Source organism: Macaca mulatta, chromosome 1 (assembly GCF_049350105.2).
Source record: "Macaca mulatta isolate MMU2019108-1 chromosome 1, T2T-MMU8v2.0, whole genome shotgun sequence".
Classification (NCBI taxonomy): domain Eukaryota; kingdom Metazoa; phylum Chordata; class Mammalia; order Primates; family Cercopithecidae; genus Macaca; species Macaca mulatta.
The window spans coordinates 203,584,536-203,601,963 of NC_133406.1; the positions used below are offsets into that span (position 1 = coordinate 203,584,536).

Here is a 17,428-nt window from a genome sequence, read left to right on the forward strand (position 1 = left end):
AATCCTGACCCTGTGCTAGTTCTCCTCTGACACCACTTAAGTGGGAACGGGGAGGAGCACCTTGATACCACTGCGCAGGTGTGGACGTCCAGGCTCCCCATGTTGTCTCCACTGACTCCACACAGAGAAGTCTCATGATCAGTTGGCAGAGATAAAAGTCCCAGATTTCTACTTGGCCTTTTCTGACACCACACTAGTGGGGGATAGGACACCTCATTACAGTCTGGTGAAAATGGAAGTCTAGGCTCCCCACTTAGTCTTTGCTGGTAGGGGTGGGAGTGGGACCACAGTTTTTCTGTGATATGTCACTGGAATAGAGAGAAATTATTTTCTAGAGTTTTCCATTTTGCTAAGCTTTTCCTTTGTCTAGAGGGAGCGGGCTTTGACTTAGAGATTTTTTTTTTCTGTCTATGTTCATTGACATTTCCAGGTTGTTGGCTTCTTCAGCACCCAGTGGGACACATGAGGCAAAGAGAAAATTCAAAGACCTTCCTGCTGAGTCATTCCTTGGGTCCTGAAGTCCCCAGCCAGTTTGTCTTCTTCTCACCACCTTTCAGAGTCTTGTTTGTTTTATAAATAATTATCAGGGTTTTTAGCTATACTTAGCGGGAAGATCAGTGTAAAGCACACCTACTCTATCTTTCTGGAAGCAGAAGTCCAGTCTCATGTACTAAGACAATGGAAGAAAGAACAACAACAACAAAATCAAGCTTTTTGTAGATGTTGGGGCACTTTGATTATTTTGTCTGAAGGCAATGTCAGCAAATTGAAGAGTCAGTTTGCCTGAACTCTTGGGCATCACCATAATTAATATCAGGCCTTGGTGTGGTTATTAATAATGTACCTCAACTGTTTGATTTTACAGATTTTGATTGAGTGTATTCAACCTTGAAAGAAGAAACTTGCTAAATAAGCTGGTTTTGTGAGTCACTTCATCATTAAGGTGAACAACAAATTTATTCAGCTCATTGATGTTTTTACACTCAGTTTTGATGTCTCAAAATCACTGGCAAACATCTCTCCTTGCAAAACCACTGTATATTAGTGAGATAGAACCAGCTTTTCAAGGCACTTTCCACAGGATAACAATTCAAAACACATCTTATTACAAAATTTACCTACTTTAGTTCCCTATTGAAAACATTAACAAAATCAGGAGGCAGGCACTTTCAGGTGAAGCATTCTAGGGTAAGTGAGGCAATGATTCCAGCTGTATCCAGTGTGTGCCTGAGGCCAGCTACTGCCACTCCTGCAGTTGTGCCTGTCAGAATTCTAGCTCCATCTGCTCACTTTCTCCAATTGATACTATGGTTTTCCCTGGAACTCATATTATCTTGTTGAAATTTCCTTAACCAGTTATTTTACTTTCAAGAAATTTGCATTTAATGTCTTATAGGCATCATCATTATAAACATAGTAAACATAGACCCATAAAATGCCCTCCACGTCAACATCTGTTCAGTCACATGACTGTAAGGTAAAGAACCCACTTAACCTAGGTCTCCCAACTGGTTGCTCAAATATGCCTTTAAAATACATTAAAATGCATTATTTTATGGTTCAGTCTGGAAGAGCAACTTTTCTAGCTTGGCTGCTTCTTTTTGCTCCAAAACATTCTGCCATATCTACACCCCAGTTCCTCATTTTCTCTCCTCCAGCTTGGAAGGACTTTTCTTTCCAAGGTGATTTTTTTGAAAAATTGTGATAAAACATACATAACATAAAATTTATCATTTTGACCATTTCTAAGTGTACAGTTAATTGGCATTAAGTACATTCGCATTGTTATGGAACTATCACCACCATCTCTCTCCAAAACTTTTTCATCTTCGCTAACTGAAACTTTATGCTCATTAAAAAATAATTCTCCATTTCTCCCTCCCCTCCAGCCACTGGCAACCACCACTCTACTTTCTGTTTCTCTAAATTTGACAGCCGTGGGTACTGCCTATGAGTGGAATTATACAGTATTTGTACTTTTGTGACTGGCTTACATAACTTAGCATAATGCCCTCAAAGTTTATTGATGTTATAGCATGTGTCAAAATTTCCTTATTTTTAAATTGAATTTCCTTATTAAATTTTTAAAACATTTTAAATTATTTTTAATTAAAAAATAATTTTGTGTATTTATTGGGTTACAATGTGATTTTTATTTTTTTGGAGACGGAGTATCAACGTTTTGCTTTTATTGCCTGTGCTTTTGGAGTCAAATTCAAAAAATCACTGTCCAGAACAATGTCAATAAGTGTTTTCTCTATGTTTTCTTTCAGTAGTTTTATAGTTTCAGGTCTTACCTATAAGTCTTTAATCCATTTCAAGTTGATTTATTTATTTTTGGTATATGGTATGAGATTAGGTCCAATTTTATTCTTCTGCACATGGATATCTAATTTTCCCAACCCCATTTATTTGAGATACTTCTTTATTGTGTTTCATTGGCATTCTGTAAATGCATGGATTTATCTCTGGGCTTTCTATTCTATTTCATATTGGTCTATGTTTGTTTATATTCTATTACCATATTGTTTTTACTACTGTAGCTTTGTAATATATTTTGAAATTAGGGAGTGTGATGTTCCAGCTTTGTTCTTATTACTCTAAATATTGCTGTGACTATTTAGACTATTTTGTGGTTCCATATGAATTTTAGGATTTTTCCCCATTTCTGTGAAGAATGCCATTGCAATTTTGATAAGGATTGCATAGAATCTATAGATCACTTTGGGTAGCATGGATATTTAACAACATTAATCTTTCTAATCCATGAACATGGGCTGTTTTTCTATTTATCTGTGCTTAAAAATTTTTCATAATTAATGTTTTATGATTTTCAGTGTACAAGTCTTTCACCTCTCTTTAAAAATTTTGTTTTTTCCATAAGTTATTGGGGTACAGGTGGTATGTGGTTACATGAGTAAGTTCTTTAGTGGAGATTTGTGAGAACCTGGTGCACCCATCACCTGAGCAGTATACACTGCACCATATTTGTTGTCTTTTATCCCTTGCCCCCTCCCACTCTTCCTCCAAGTCCCCAAAGTCCATTGTATCATTCTTATGCCTTTGCATCCTCATAGCGCTAGCTCCCACATATCAGTGAGAACATATGATGTTTGTTTTTCCATTCCTGAGTTACTTCATTTAGAATAATAGTCTCTAATCTAATCCAGGTCATTGCAAATGCTGTTAATTTATTCTCTTTTGTGGCTTCGAGATATATATATATATATATGTGTGTGTGTGTGTGTGTGTGTGTGTGTGTGTGTGTATGCCAGAGTTTCTTTATCCACTCTGACTGATGGGCATTTGGGTTGGGCATTTGGGTTGGTTCCACAATTTTGCTATTGTGAATTGTGCTGCTATAAACATGTGTGTGCAAGTATCTTTTTTGAATAATGACTTCTTGCTTAAGTTTATTACTAAGTATTTTATTCTTTTTGATGCTGTTGTAAATAAGATTGTTTTCTTCATTTCCTCTTTAGGTAGTTCATTGTCAGTTTGTAGAAACACCACCAATTTTCATATGTTGAATTTGTATCCTGTAACTTTATTGAATTTATTAGGCCTAACTTTTTTTCATTGAGTCTTTATGATTTTCTACATATCTAATCATGTCATTTGTGAACAGAAAAAATTTTATTTCTTCTTTTCTGATTTAGATGCCTTGTATTTATTTTTCTCCTCCTAATGCTCTGGCTAGGACTTCTAGTACTATGTTGAGTAGTAGTGGTGAGATGGCACCCTTGCATTATACTAAATATTAGAGGGAAATCTTTCCATTTCCTCCCATTGACTATGATGTTAGCTGTGGGTTTGTCATGTTTGGCCTTTATTATGTTGAGGTACATTCATTATATTGCTGAAAGTTTTTTTGTTTGTTTTGAGACAGAATCTCACCTTACCATCAAGGCTGGAGTGCAGTGGCACAGTCATAGCTCACTGCAGCCTTGAACTCCTGGGCTCAAATGATCCTCCTGCCTCAACCTCCTGAGTAGCTAAGGCTACAGGCATGCATCACCATGCCTGGCCAATTTTTAAGTTTGTTTTTTTTTTTTTTTTGTAGAGACAGAATCTTGCAATATTTCCCAGGCTGCTCTTGAGCTCCTGGCTTCAAGTGATCCTCCCACCTTTTCCTCCTAAAGTGCTGGGATTACAGGCATAAGTCACTGCACCTGTCTGAGTTTTTCTTTTAAATCAGAAATGAATGTTGAATTTTGTCAAATGTTTTCCCGCATCTATTGAGATGGTCATATGTTTTGTCCTTTATTCCATTAATGTGGTGTTATCACATTTATAGATTTACATATGTTGAACCATCCTTGCATCCTTGGGATAAATCCCACTTGGTCATAGACTATAATCCTTTTAATGTGCTATTGAATATGGTTTGCTAGTATTTTATTGAGGATTTTTGCATCTATAATAATCAATTAGGAATGTTGGCCTGTAATTTTCTTTTCTTCTGGTGTCTTTGTCTGGGTTTGGTATTGGGTAATGTTGATTTCATAAAATGAGTATGGAAGTCTTCTTTTATTTATTTAGGAAGAGTTTAAGAAGGATTGGTATAATATTTGCTAGAATTCAGCAGTGAAGCCATCTGGTCTTGGACTTTTCTTTGTTGCCAAGCTTTTGGTTACTTATTTAATCTCCTTCCTTGTTATTAATATTTTCAGGCTTTCTATTTCCTGTTGATTCAGTGTTGCCAAGTTGCATATTTCTAGGAATTTATCTACTTCTAGGTTATCCAATTTGTTGGTGCATACATGTTCATAATAGTCCCTTATGACTTTTTTTTTTTAAATTTCTGAAGCATTCATTGTAATGCCTCTTATTTCATTTCTGAGTTTATTTGAACCTTCTTTCTTTTTTTAAAATTCAGTCTAGCTAAGGGTTTGCCAATTTTGTCTGTCTTTTCAATAAACCAACTCTTAGTTTTGATGATTTGTTTCTATTGTTTTTCTGTTCTCAGTTTGATTTATTTCTGCTCTAATCTTTATCATTTTCTTCCTTATGCTAACTCTGTACTTAATTTATTCTTGTTTTTCTAGTTCCCTGATGTTTAAATTTAGGTTGTTTATTTGAGATCTTTATCTTTTTTAATGTAGGCAGTTTATCTGTTACATAGAACCAAAGGTGTGTATTTAGTCCTTGGCAATTTTATCACCTGTATTGGTTCACATAACCACAACTGTAATCATGATGCAGACCTGTTCCATCAACACAAAGATTACTTGTGCTACCCTTTTAAAGTCACACCTACCTTCCTGCCTACACCTCTTCCCCTCTGTAACCCCTGGCAACCACAAATATGTTCTTCACCTACGTAATTTTGTTACTTTTAGAATTTTGTACAAATAGAGTCATACAGTAAGTGAACTTTGGGGATTTTTTTTTTCATTCAGCATAATGCTTTGGGAACCATCGGGTTGTTGGGTATATTGACAGGTTTTTTTTTTTTTTATTGCTAAGTAGTATTCCATGATATACCACAGCTTGTTTAACCATTCACAGATTGTAGGACATTTTGGTTGTGTCCAGCTTCTTGCTATTACAAATAATCCTGCTATGAACAACCAGGTACAAGTTTTTGTGTGGACATAAGTTTCATTTATCTGAGGTAAATGCCCAGGAATGTGATTGCTGCTATCAATGGTCAGTAAATACTTAATTTTTAAAGAATACTTAATGTTTTAAGAAGTTGCCAAACTATTTTTCAGAGTGGCTATGCCATTTGGCTTCCCACCAGTAATGTAAGAGAAATCCAGTTTCAGTGATGAATTTGGTTGGTGGTATTGACACTATTTTTTTTGGCATTGTCTCTATTGGTTTTTCATATTGTTACTATTTTGTAATTTAACTCTCCTAATAGATTGTATATTAGGTTTAAAATATCCCTTCAAGAATGATAGTTTCACACAGCTATTGCTCCAGGTTTTTCTGAAATGGAGATGCTAGTTTAGGCTCAGTTGTAGTCCACAACAATAAAACTCGTATTTTAAATAAACTTTAGGTCATCCTGCCCTTCCCCCAATTGCTGCTACATTGTGGTTGCATCTTCATTCTCAAATCTTTGTGGGAAATTTCAGTGACTAGGATAAGGATACAACACCCTTGATACTTTAGAGTTCTGAGTTTTGATTATTATGTGGGTGGAATTTTCCTACTAATTTCCAATTTTACTTCAAGTTTCCTATTTTAAGTACTGATCCATGGTCCCATTTGAACATGCAATTTAAAAATGATTGCATTATGAAATGATATAAGAATAGTGAAACCCAGACCATAAGATTCCAGGAATCCATTGTGGCCAGATGTTGAAATAAGCATATTTCCACATTTTGTAGATAAATATTTAATGAAGTACATTTTTGTTAGGATTTTGAATAATTCGTACAAGAAACTTTTTTGTGTGTCAAAAGTTAAAAGAAAAGATGATACGTTTACTTTCAAAAATCTAGGTCTGCATTTTTCTGTGACCTCTGTGGAAATTCCATCCTACCCCGTTTTTAGTCTGGTGGCCTGGCCTAGCTGTGTGGGCAGCAATATCACTTTCATTTGTGCTTTCTGCAGTCTTGGCACATTCTCTGATCATTGGCTCTAATCCTAGTTCTAACTATACTGTTAATACAACTGAGCTCTGGGAAACACAAAACTACTTGTTTTTTCAATCACTGTCTGCATATATATGAAAAGGTTTTAGAAAACTCCAGTTAAAATAATGGATTGACCATGCACATTTATCTTTTTTCTTGTCATTTAAAAATGACTAGTAAAATTTGAAAGATGAGTAAAATAGTCATAAACTCACAAGGACAAAACAAAAATGGGAGAGGGGACATCAGTGGATGAGAGATTTCAACAAATCTTTACAAGACACAAATTGATGGAAGAAGGGCAACTGATCCATCATGACACAAAAGACTGTATTCACTATGTGCAGAGTAGGGTATGGATGAGAAGTGAGCTGATCCATCCCCACAGGATTTTCTAGAAGACCTAGGAGGCCGAGATACTGGTTACTGAGCAGGCTTTGGGTGAGGGGTAGAGCTACAAACTGGGGGATTTATTGGAAGACTCTGTAGTGGAAGAGTTGAATCCCCTCTTCAAACCCTATTTCCCACTTCTGTATACTCAATTCCAGAAGACAGACATCCCTTCTTATACGATCCTCTAACCTCAAGAAGGAAACTGAAAGTTTATTCCCTGTACAAATTCAGCCCAAGAAGTTTGGAAATGAGGTGGGGCATGGAGATGGAGACAATAAACCTACAGATGAAATAATTATACCAGGGGTGTCCAATCTTTTGGCTTCCCTGGGCCACATTGGAAGAAAAGAATCGTCTTGGGCCACACATAAAATATACTAACACTAACAATAGCTGATAAGCTAGAAACAATTGCAAAAAAATCTCATAATGTTTTAAGAAAGTTTACGAATGTGTATTGGGGTGCATTTAAAGCCATCCTGGGATACATGTCTACATGTCTACAGTCTGCAGGCTGCAGGTTGGACAAGCTTGAATTGTACTGTCAGCCTCCCTTCCCTCTGCTTTCCCCACCCTTAACAAAGTAGAAAGACAGAATGTTTTCCTCTGCAGAAACTGAATTGCCCCAGAAAAAGACCTCCACACAATGATTTATTTTATTCTATTTTTAGTTAAATAATACTTACATATATATTTATGGGGTACAATGTGATGTTTTAATATATGTATACTTTGTGGAATGATCATATCAAGCTAACCAACACATCCATCACCTAAAATAGTTATCATTTCTTCGTGGTAAAAGCATTCAAAGTCCACTATTTTAGTTATATGAACTATGTGGTATGTTATTATTAACTGTAGTCACCATGCTGTGCAATAGAGCATCAGAACCTACTCCTCCTGTCAAACTGGAACTTTGTACCCTTTGACCAATGTCTCCTCTTTACCTGCCCACCACCTCTTTCCCTTAGGCCCTGGCAACCACCATACTACTCTTTACTTCTGTAAGGTCAATTTCTTTAGATTCCACATATAACTGAGATCATGTAGTATTTGTCTTTCTGTGCCTGGCTGGCTTATTTCATTTAGCATAATGTCCTCTAGGTTCATCCTTGTCACAAATGACAGAATTTCCTGCTTTTTAAAGGTTGAATAATATTTCACAGTGTATGTATACCATATTTTGAAAATGTATTCATCCATTGATGCGCACTTTAGTTGTTTCTGTATCTTGGCTATTGCTGCAATAAACACAGGAGTGCAGATATCTTTTCAACATACTGATTTCATTCCCTTTGGGTGTATAACCAGAAGGGAGATTGTTGAATTTTCTTACTCCACTTGTGTTGCTATAAAGGAGTACCTAGGCTGAGTAATTTATAAAGAAAGGAGATTTATTTGGCTCACAGTTTTGCAGGCTGTACACGAAGCATGGCTCCAGCACCTCTTCTGACAGGACCTCAGGAAGCCTCCACTTATGATAGAAGGCAAAGAGGAGCCAGTGTGTGCAGATCGCATGGTGAGAGAGGGAGAAAGAGAGAAGGGAAAGTGGGAGGCTCTTTTTAAGAACCAGCTCTTTAAGGCCAGGCGTGGTAGCTCACACCTGTAATCCCAGCACTTTGGGAGGCCAAGGTAGGAGGCTCACTTAAGCCCAGAAGTTTCAAGATCATCCTGGACAACATAGTGAGACCTCATCTCCACTAAAAATAAAAAATTAGGTAGGCATGGTGGCACACACCTGTGGTCCCAGCTACTCAGGAGGCTGAAGTAAGAGGATCACTTGAGCCTAGGAGGCAGATGTTGCCACTGCACTCCAACCTGGGCGACAAAGCAAGGCCACAAGAACCAGCTCTTGGGGGCTCTTGTGGGAGCTAATAGAGTGAGAACTTTCTTGTTACCAGTAAGAGGGCACCAAACCATTAATGAGGGATCCACCCCCAAGACTCAAACACCTCCCATTAGGCCTCACCTCCAACATTTGGGATGAAATTTTAGCATGAGGTTTGGAGGGTCAAATATCTACACTATAGCATGGATCACATGGTAATTCTGTTTTTAGCTTTTTGAGGAACCCCCCGTACTTTTCCCCAAAATAGCTGTACTAATTTACAATACCAATAACAGTGTACAAGTGTTCTCTTTTCTCCACATCCTTGCCAATGCTTGTTATCATTTATCTTTATGATAATAGTCATTCTAACAGGTGTGAGGTGCTATCTCATTGTGGTTTTAATTTACATTTCCCTGAGGATTAGAGATGTTGGGCATTTTTTCATTTACTTGTTGGCCATTTCTATGTCTTCTTTTGAGAAATGTCTGTTTAGGTCCTTTGCCCATTTTAAAAATTGAGTTACTTGTTTTTGTTGTTGTAGAGCAATTTTAGTTCATTGTACATTTTGGATATGAGCCCCTTATCTGGTGTATGATTTGTAAATATTTTCTCCCAATCTGTGGGTTGTCTCTTCACTATGTTAATTGTTTCTTTTGCTATGCAGAAGCTACTTCGTTTGATGCAGTCCCATTTGTCTGTTTTTGCTTTTGTGTTTCCTGTGCTTTTGGGGTCACATTCACAAAATCATTGCCCAGGCCAATGTCTTGAAGCTTTCCTTCTATGTCTTCTTCTTAGGACTTTTACAGTATCAGGTCTTGTGTAAAGGATGAGATATGAGTCTATTTTCATTCCTCTGCATGCAGATATTCAGTTTTCCCAACACCATTTATTGAAGACTGTACTTTCCCTATTGTGTGTTCTTGACACGTTTGTCAAAAATCAATTGATTGAGGTCAGGTGCAGTGGCTCATGCCTGCAATCCTAGCACTTTGGGAGGCCAAGGCAAGAGGATCACTTGAACTAAGGAGTTTGAAACCAGCCTGGGTAACATAGTGGGACCTCATCTCTATTTAAAGAAAAAAGATCAATTGATTGTAGAAGTATGGGTTTATTTCTGGGCTCTCTGTCCTATTCCATTGATTGATGTGTCTGTTTTTATGCCAGCACCATGCTGTTTGATACTATAGCTTTGTAATATATTTTGAAATCCTGTAGTCACTCACTGATATTTTGTGCATCCACCAATGAGATGGCTGTCATCATTCTTTACCACTCTAACATAAGTCCACCTTACATAAACCTTGCCCAGGCCTCTGAGTTTTCAGCCATTTCTTAAATGCAGACAGATGGTCAAAGGTCACAAGACAATTGATAAAAGTCTTTGATTAAAAAAAAAAGTGAAAAAAAAAAAACCCACAGAGATAATATAGGGAAAAGAAAAAAACTTCCAAAATAACTACCACCCCAATTCTAATAAATATTCTCAGAGGACTATAAGAAAATATTGCATCTATAAAACAAGAGCAAGATACCACAATGAGCTTGTGGAAATAAAAATAATAGCTAAATTTTAAAAATGGATGGAAGACAAAGTCAAGGAAATATGATATAAAGCAGAAAAAAAAGATAAAGAGTTGAAAAATATAAGAATGCTGAGGAGAGGCATAGAGAATAAAGCCTAGAAATTCCACATCTGGATATAAGATTCCAGAGAGAAGATAATAAAGAAAGAAGAAAAAAAAAAAAAGAAAGAAGACTGGAAACATAGGGATAGAAACAGAGAAAATAATCCAAGAATTTTTTTTTTTTTTTTTTTTTTTTTTTTTTTTTTTTTTACCAAAATGAAGAGCACCAACCAGGCTATGTGTTGAAAGGCCCACAGTGGACACATCCCAGTGAGAATAAAAAAATGCCACATTGAGGTATATCATAGAGAGGATTTAAAGCCAAGAATTAGGTTCCCTAAAAGCTCCCAAAGAGCAAAACAATGCAAAATATGTCACATATAAAAGCATATAATTAGAAAGACACCAGACTTCTCAGTAGCAACATTGGATACCAGAAAGCAATTGAACAATAGGATCAAAAATCTTACAGAATATAATTTTCAACTGGGAATTTTACACCCTGCCAGGCTAATAGTCAAGTTGTGAGGTCAAAGTTACGACATCTTCATTCATTCGTAGACAATTTGGCACTCTTTCATAAGAAGCTTTGAGAAAACGTTCCAGTAAATCTTGAGTAATCTAAAAAAGGAGAAGTCATGGGATCCAGGAATAGATGGATTTAACTTAGGAGAGAGCTGAAGAGAAGGCTCAGGCTGACAGCTCAGAGGCCACCACTGGAGCATGAAGGAGGTTGGAGATGAGTATGGGGAAAGAATTAAGGATATGCATACAGAAAATTTTGCAAGTAAAAATAATGGTTTTTTTATTATTATTATACTTTAAGTTCTATGGTACATGTGCACAACATGCAGGTTTGTTACATATGTATACATGTGTCATATTGGTGTGCTGCACCCGTTAACTTGTCATTTACATTAGGTATATCTCCTAATGCTATCCCTTCCCACTTCCCCAACCCCATGACAGGCCCCGGTGTGTGATGTTCCCCACCCTGTGTCCAGGTGTTCTCATTGTTCAATTCCCACCTATGAATAAGAACATGTGGTGTTTGGTTTTCTGTCCTTGCGATAGTTTGCTGAGAATGATGGTTTCCAGCTTCACCTATGACCCTACAAAGAACATGAACTCATTCTTTTTTATGGCTGCATAGCATTCCATGGTGTTTATGTGCCACATTTTCTTAATCCAGTCTATCATTGATGGACATTTGGGTTGGTTCCATGTCTTTGCTCTTGTGAATAGTACCACAATAAACATACGTGTGCATGTGTCTTTCTAGCAGCAAAATTTATAATCCTTTGGGTATATACCCAGGAATGGGATGACTGGATCAAATGTTATTTCTACTTCTAGATCCTTGAGGAATCGCCACACTGTCTTCCACAATGGTTGAACTAGTTTACAGTACCACCAACAGTGTAAAAGCATTCCTATTTCTCCACATCCTTTCCAGCACCTGTTGTTTCCTGACTTTTTAATGATCACCATTCTAACTGGTGTGAGATGGTATCTCACTGTGGTTTTGATTTGCGTTTCTCTGATGGCATTTTTTTCAGTGATGATGATCATCAGTGATGATGAGCATTTTTTCATGTGTCTGTTGGCTGCATAAATGTCTTCTTTTGAGAAGTGTCTCTTCATATCCTTTGCCCACTTTTTGATGGGGTTGTTTTTTTTCTTGTAAATTTGTTTAAGTTCTTTGAAGATTCTGGATATTAGCCCTTTGTTAGATGGATAGATTGTAAAAATTTTCTCCCATTCTGTAGGTTGCCTGCTCACTCTGATGGCAGTTTCTTTTGCTGTGCAGAAGCTCTTTAGCTTAATTAGATCCCATTTGTCAATTTTGGCTTTTGTTGCCATTACTTTTGGTGTTTTAGTCATGAAGTCCTTGCCCATGCCTATGTCCTGAATGGTATTGCCTAGGTTTTCTTCTAGGGCTTTTATGGTTTTAGGTCTAACATTTAAGTCTTTAATCCATCTTGAATTAATTTTTGTATAAGGTGTAAAGAAGGGATCCTGTTTCAGCTTTCTACATACGGCTAGCCAGTTTTCCCAGCACCATTTATTAAATAGGGAATCCTTTCCCCATTTCATGTTTTTGTCAGGTTTGTCAAAGATCAGATGGTTGTAGATGTGTGGTATTATTTCCAAGGGCTCTATTCTGTTCTGTTGGTCTATGTCTCTGTTTTGGTACCTATTGGGGGAACCACCCCTAATATTTTAATGTAGTTTCTTTTCTATTTTCCCTAAGTGTTGGCTGGTCTGAGAAATAAAGGGAAAGAGTACAAAAGAGAGAAATTTTAAAGCTGGGTGTCTGGGGTAGACATCACATGTCGGCAGGTTCCGTGATGCCCCTCAAGCCGCAAAAACAGCAAGTTTTTATTAGTGATTTTTCAAAGGGGAGGGAGTGTACGAATAGGGTATGGGTCACAGAGATCACATGCTTCACAAGGCAATAAAATATCACAAGGCAAATTGGGGCAGAGTGAGATCACAGGACTGGGGTGAAATTAAAATTGCTAATGAAGTTTCAGGCATGCATTGTTATTGATAACATCTTATCAGGAGACAGGGTTTGAGAGCAGACAACCAGTTTGACTAAAATTTACTAGATGGGAATTTCCTCGTCCTAATAGGCCTGGGAGTGCTACAGGAGACCAGGGCTTATTTCATCCCTTACCTGCAGCCATATAAGACAGACATTCCCAGAGTGGCCATTTTAGAGACCTCCCCCTAGGAGCACATTCTCTTTCTCAGGGCTGTTCCTTGCTGAGAAAAAGAATTCAGTGATATTTCTCCTATTCACTTTTGTAAGAAGAGAAATATGGCTCTGTTCCACCCGGCTCTCAGGCAGTCAGACCTGATGGTTATCTCCCTTGTTCTCTAAATATTGCTGTTATCCTGTTCTTTTCTCAAGGTGTCCAGATTTCATATTGTTTGAACACCATGCTTTACGAACAATTTGTGCAGTTAATGCAATCATCACAGGATCCTGAGGCGACATACATCCTCAACTTATGAAGATGAAGGGATTAAGAGATTAAAGTAAAGGCAGGCATAGGAAATCACAAGAGTATTGATTGGGGAAGTGATAAATGTCCATGAAATCTTCACAATTTATGTTCAGAGACTGCAGTAAAGACAGGCATAAGAAATTATAAAAATATTGCCGGGCGCGGTGGCTCACGCCTGTAATCCCAGCACTTTGGGAGGCCGAGGCGGGTGGATCACAAGGTCAGGAGATCGAGACCACGGTGAAACCCCGTTTCTACTAAAAATACAAAAAATTAGCCGGGCGCGGTGGCGGGCGCCTGTAGTCCCAGCTACTCAGGAGGCTGAGGCAGGAGAATGGCGTGAACCCGGGAGGCGGAGCTTGCAGTGAGCCGAGATCGCGCCACTGCACTCCAGCCTGGGAGACAGAGCGAGACTCCGTCTCAAAAAAAAAAAAAAAAGAAATTATAAAAATATTAATTTGGGGAAGTAATAAATGTCCATGAAATCTTCACAATTTATGTTCTTCTGCCATGGCTTCAGCAGGTCCCTCCATTCGGGGTCCCTGACTTCCTGCAACAGGTACCAGTACCATGCTGTTTTGGTTACTGTAGCCTTGTAGTATAGTTTGAAGTCAGGTAGCATGATGCCTCCAGCTTTGTTCTTTTGGATTAGGATTGTCTTGGCAATGCAAACTCTTTTTTGGTTCCATATGAACTTTAAAGTAATTTTTTCCAATTCTGTGAAGAAAGTAATTGGTAGCTTGATGGGGATGGCACTGAATCTATAAATTACCTTGGGCAGTATGGCAATTTTCACACTATTGATTCCTCCTATCCATGAGAATAGAATGTCCTTCCATTTGTTTGTGTCCTCTTTTTTTTCGTTGAACAGTGGTTTGTAGTTCTCCTTGAAGAGGTCCTTCACATCCCTTGTAAGTTGGATTCCTAGGTATTTTATCCCTTTGAAGCAATTGTGAATGGGAGTTCACTCGTGATTTGGTTCTCTGTTTGTCTGTTATTGGTGTATAGGTATGCTTGTGACTTTTGCACATTGATTTTGTATCCTGAGACTTTGCTGAAGTTGCTTATCAGCTTAAGGAGATTTTGGGCTGAGACGATGGGGTTTTCTAAATATACAATCATGTCATCTGCAAACAGGGACAATTTGACTTCCTCTTTCCCTAATTGAATACCCTTTATTTCTTTCCCTTGCCTGATTGCCCTGGCCAGAACTTCCAACACTATGTTGAATAGGAGTGGTGAGAGAGGGCATCCCTGTCTTGTGCAAGTTTTAAAAGGGAATGCATCCAGTTTTTGCCCATTCAGTATTATATTGGCTGTGGGTTTGTCATAAATAGCTCTTATTATTTTGAGATAAGTTCCATCAATACCTAGTTTATTGAGAGTTTTTAGCATGAAGTGCTGTTGAATTTTGTCAAGGGCCTTTTCTGCATCTATTGAGATAATCACGTGGTTTTTGTTGTTGGTTCTGTTTATGTGATGGATTATGTTTATTGATTTGTGTATGTTGAACCAGCCTTGCATCCCAGGGATGAAGTCAACTTGATCATGGTAGATAAGCTTTTTGATGTGCTGCTGGATTCGGTTTGCCAGTATTTTATCGAGGACTTTTGCATCGATGTTCATCAGGGATATTGGTCTAAAATTCTCTTTTTTTGCTTTGTCTCTGCCAGGCTTTGGCATCAGGATGATGTTGGCCTCATAAAATGAATGAGGGAGGATTCCCTCTTTTTCTGTTGATTGGAATAGCTTCAGAAGGAATGGTACCAAGTCCTCTTTGCACCTCTGGTAGAATTTGGCTGTGAATCTGGCTGGTCCTGGACTTGTTTTGGTTGGTAGGCTATTAATTATTGCCTCAATTTCAGAACCTGTTATTGGTCTATTCAGGGATTCAACGTCTTCTTAGTTTAGTCTTTGGAGGGTGTGTGTGTCCAGGTATTTATCCATTTCTTCTAGATTTTCTAATTTTTTTGCATAGAGGTGTTTATAGTATTCTCTGATGGTAGTTTGTATTTCTGTGGGATTGGTGGTGATTTCCCCTCTATTATTTTTTATTGCATCTATTTGATTCTTCTCTCTTTTCTTCTTTATTAGTCTTGCTAGTGGTCTGTCATTTTTGTTGATCTGTTCAAAAAACCAGCTCCTGGATTCATTTTTTTGAAGGATTTTTTGCGTCTGTATCTCCTTCAGTTCTGCTCTGATCTTAGTTATTTCTTGTCTTCTGCTAGCTTTAGAATGTGTTTGCTCTTGCTTCTCTAGTTCTTTTAATTGTGTTGTTAGGGTGTTAATTTTAGATCTTTCCTGCTTTCTCTTGTGGGCATTTAGTGCTATAAATTTCCCTCTACACACTGCTTTAAATGTGTCCCAGAGATTCTGGTGTGTTTTGTCTCTGTTCTCATTGGTTTCAAAGAACATCTTTATTTCTGCCTTCATTTTGTTATGTACCCAGTAGTCATTCAGAAGCAGGTTGTTCAGTTTCCATGTAGTTGAGCAGTTTTGAGTGAGTTTCTTAATCCTGAGTTCTAGTTTCATTGCACTGTGGTCTGAGAGACAGTTTGTGATAATTTCTGTTCTTTACATTTGCTGAGGAGTGCTTTACTTCCAACAATGTGGTCAATTTTTGAATAAGTATGATGTGGTGCTGAGAAGAACGTATATTCTGTTGATTTGGAGTGGAGAGTTCTGTAGATGTCTATTAGGTCAGCTTGGTGCAGAGCTGAGTTCAATTCCCGGATATCCTTGTTAACTTTCTGTCTCGTTGATCTGCCTAATGTTGACAGTGGGGTGTTAAGGTCTCCCATTAATATTGTGTGGGAGTCTAAGTCTCTTTGTAGGTCTCTAAGGACTTGCTTTATGAGTCTGGGTGCTCCTGTATTGGGTGCATATATATTTAGGATAATTAGCTCTTCTTGTTGAATTGATCCCTTTACCATTATGTAATAGCTTTCTTTGTCTCTTTTGATCTTTGTTGATTTAAAGTCTGTTTTATCAGAGACTAGGATTGCAGCCTTTGCTTTTTTTTTTGTTTTTTATTTGCTTGGTAGATCTTCCTCCATCCCTTTATTTTGAGCCTATGTGTGTCTCTGCACGTGAGATGGGTCTCCTGAATACAGCACACTGATGGGTCTTGACTCTTTATCCAATTTGCCAGTCTGTGTCTTTTAATTGGGGCATTTAGCCCATTTACATTTAAGGTTAATATTGTTATGTGTGAATTTGATCCTGTCATTATGATGTTAGTTGGTTATTTTGCTCGTTAGTTGATGTAGTTGCTTCCTAGCATCGATGGTCTTTACAATTTGGGATGTTTTTGCAGTGGCTGGTACTGGTTGTTCCTTTCCATGTTTAGTGCTTCCTTCAGCAGCTCTTGTAAGGCAGGCCTGGCGGTGACAAAATCTCTCAGCATTTGTTTGTCTGTAAAGGATTTTATTTCTCCTTTACTTATGAAGTTTTGTTTGACTGGATATGAAATTCTGGGTTGAAAATTCTTTAAGAATGTTGAATATTGGCCCCCACTCTCTTCTGGCTTGTAGAGTTTCTGCCAAGAGATCTGCTGTTAGTCTGATGGGCTTCCCTTTGTGGGTAACCTGACCTTTCTCTCTGGTTGCCCTTAACATTTTTTCCTTCATTTCAACTTTGGTGAATTTGACAATTATGTATCTTGGAGTTGCTCTTCTCGAGGAGTTTCTCTGTGATGTTCTCTGTATTTCCTGAATTTGAATGTTGGCTGTCCTCACTAGGTTAGGGAAGTTCTCCTGGATAATATCCTGCAGAGTGTTTTCCAACTTGGTTCCATTCTCCCCGTCACTTTCAGGTACACCAATCAAATGTAGATTTGGTCTTTTCACATAGTCCCACATTTCTTGGAGGCTTTGTTCATTTCTTTTTACTCTTTTTTGTCTAAACTTCTCTTCTCACTTCTTTTCATTCATTTGATCTTCAATCACTGATACCCTTTCTTCCAGT

At 37.7% G+C, this 17,428-nt stretch overlaps 1 long non-coding RNA gene across 1 annotated transcript in view; it reads left to right on the top strand.

Annotated features, from left to right (window-relative positions):
* Positions 1-814: 814 nt before the first annotated feature.
* LOC144334289 (uncharacterized) overlaps positions 815-17,428 on the top strand; it is a 37,109-nt gene continuing 20,495 nt past the window's right edge. Inside the window, exon 1 of the long non-coding RNA XR_013403991.1 lies at positions 815-943. This is a non-coding gene — a long non-coding RNA (uncharacterized LOC144334289). The remainder of the gene's footprint in view (positions 944-17,428) is intronic.